The sequence below is a fragment of the Diceros bicornis genome, unplaced genomic scaffold (genome assembly GCF_020826845.1).
Source record: "Diceros bicornis minor isolate mBicDic1 unplaced genomic scaffold, mDicBic1.mat.cur scaffold_55_ctg1, whole genome shotgun sequence".
Taxonomy (NCBI): Eukaryota; Metazoa; Chordata; class Mammalia; order Perissodactyla; family Rhinocerotidae; genus Diceros; species Diceros bicornis.
The window spans coordinates 2,680,615-2,683,177 of NW_026691429.1; the positions used below are offsets into that span (position 1 = coordinate 2,680,615).

The following is a 2,563-nucleotide window of genomic DNA, read 5'->3' on the forward strand; positions in this document are numbered from 1 at the left end:
TCAGTAAACTATTGCTCTGTTAATTGCTGTGGTACCCATATTATTATAACACCTGATAAGACTCTTTCTTGTATCTTATTTGGTACCCTTGACATCCATGTGAGTGAAATAGTGTTATTATTTATAATGGATGCTGTGGTATACTACCCATATTTGCCTTTCAGGGTTGAAGTATTTACTCGGCTTCCAAGTGAATTGGCAACTGACACTTCACAGCTGAGTTCTGTTCTCGGAATGTCCCTGCTGAAAGATATTGCCATGCCCAAGATTACACCCCTTCCCGGTGGGTAATCCATATCCCAAACTGCTCATTGTGGAGGCACAAATACCTGGCCCTTTTTTCACACGTTAGGATATCTCCGAAGGCTCACCTCAGGTCCAGAGCTCCAAGTGGAATCAGTTGAGTACTGTGTTGCAATTTCATCACAATTCAACATTTTCTACCCAATTCCCTCACTCCCTTACAGGTATGGTTCCGGAAACACTCTCCAATAAACCTCCTGCATAAATATCAGTCTCAGAGTCTGTTTGCCCAGATCCCAATCAAAGACACCAACATATTATAATAAAACTAAGATTAAGAAAAGCTAAATACTAAAATTAAAACTTAAACCCAGATCAGCCAATTTCAACTATTTTGTTGCTTTATCAGATACTACCCTCCCCCACTGTGTTGATTCATCATATAGGCCTATTGACACACATTTAAGACACCAAGAGATTAAGAAGCAGACCTCATTTTAAACAATCTACTTTAACACAGAAAAAAAGCTTAAGCAATCAGACAATAAAATTAATATGAAAATATATTTTCTTCTACATAACAGGATGATGTGTAACACGCCTTTACAGTATGTGTTTCTGTAAGATCTTCTTTAGGGCCCCTTTCACATCCTTATTTTTCAAACTGTAGATGAGAGGATTTAGCAAAGGGATCACTACCGTATAAAAGACAGAGACAATCTTGTCCTGCTCCATTGAGTAGCTAGACGTAGGGCGCAAGTACATGAAGAGAATTGTCCCAAAGAATATAGTGATAGCCATGAGGTGAGAGGCACAAGTGGAGAAGGCTTTGTGCCTGCCCTCTAATGAAGGCATCCTCAAGATGGCAATGAGGATACACAGATAGGAAATGAGGACAATCATAACACAGCTGATCACTATAAAACTAGAGAAAGACATGATCACGATGCCATTGATGTGGGTGTCAGAGCAAGAGAGTTTGAGCAGAGGTGGGGTGTCACAGTAAAATTGGTTGATCCTATCAGAGCCACAAAATGATAATCTGCAAGTCATTCCTGTGTGTATGGCTGCATTTCTAAAGCCTGCTAGGAATTAAGTAGTGACTAGCAAGGAGCAAATTCTCCCAGACATGAGCACTGGGCATAGCAGAGGATTGCAAATGGCTGCATTGCGGTCATATGCCATCGTGGCCAACAGGAAGCACTCAGTCCCCAGGAAGGAGCCAAAGAAGTAGAAGTGGGCAGCACATCCACTGAAAGAAATGGCCTTATTCTCAGCCACAAGGTTCACCAGCATCTTAGGAGTGACGGACGAAGAGCAAGAGGCATCAACAAAGGAGAGGCTCCTGAGAAAGAAGAACATGGGAGTGTGGAGATAGGGATCAATCTTAATTAACACAATCATCCCCAAATTACCCACCATGGTTGCCACATAGATTAACAGAAACAATCCAAAGAGGACAACTTGGAGATCTGAATTGTCTGAGAGTCCTAAGAGGAAAAATTCTCTCCCTTCTGTTTGATTCCTGCCTTGGACTTCTTTCATATATCCGATCATTTGAGCTGCAATAAGAGAGAAGACAGAACATGGCGTTTGGTCACATGAATACATGACAGAGCTATAAACATCTTTTTACTGACATACATGCATACAAATTCTAACAGAAGAGTGCAACGTGAAAAACATAGTAAAACGTGTACTGGACTTGTCAAATCAAAAGACTGTGCCTGAGATCTAGGTGTGCTATCTACTAACTAATGACCTTGAAATAAGTGCTTCATACCCATTAACTAAGACCAAGCTCGCGTTAGCCGTTTGTCGAATAATTACAGGATCTTATTTCTATGATGTATTTCTCTTCTTTATTGGTGATAAATAAATTAATTGATTTATTAACATGCCTTCTAGACACAACTTCTGGAGCAAGAAGGTGAAGTGAATTCAGACCACTGACTATTCCTCCGCAGTACTAATGGAATGTATAAAAACTATTGAAAGTTAGCAAAATTAATCAACAGTGTCCAACAAGAAGAAAATAATTGAATTTCCTGGGGGAGAGGAGAACTTGAAAAACTGACGACCAAGGAGAGAGACAGAGGATGGTCCCATGCAGCTAGCATGGCTCCAACCTTGCCCTAATTCCCAGCATCTGCATCTACAGGAAAAAAAAAGTGTCAGTTAAGTATCAAGAATTTTGAATAACTCCCTCCAATATTTAGAGAATCAGATTGTAAGAATAAGTAGACATTCCAGATGAAAGTAATAGAACAAGCCACGGCAGTGGAAACCCCTACTTAACACTCTGATTCACAGGATCACA

At 40.3% G+C, this 2,563-nt stretch overlaps 1 pseudogene; it reads right to left on the reverse strand.

Moving 5' to 3' along the window:
• Window positions 1-838: 838 nt before the first annotated feature.
• LOC131403184 (olfactory receptor 5AP2-like) lies at window positions 839-2,206 on the reverse strand (annotated as a pseudogene).
• Between the last annotated feature and the right edge of the window lie 357 nt (window positions 2,207-2,563).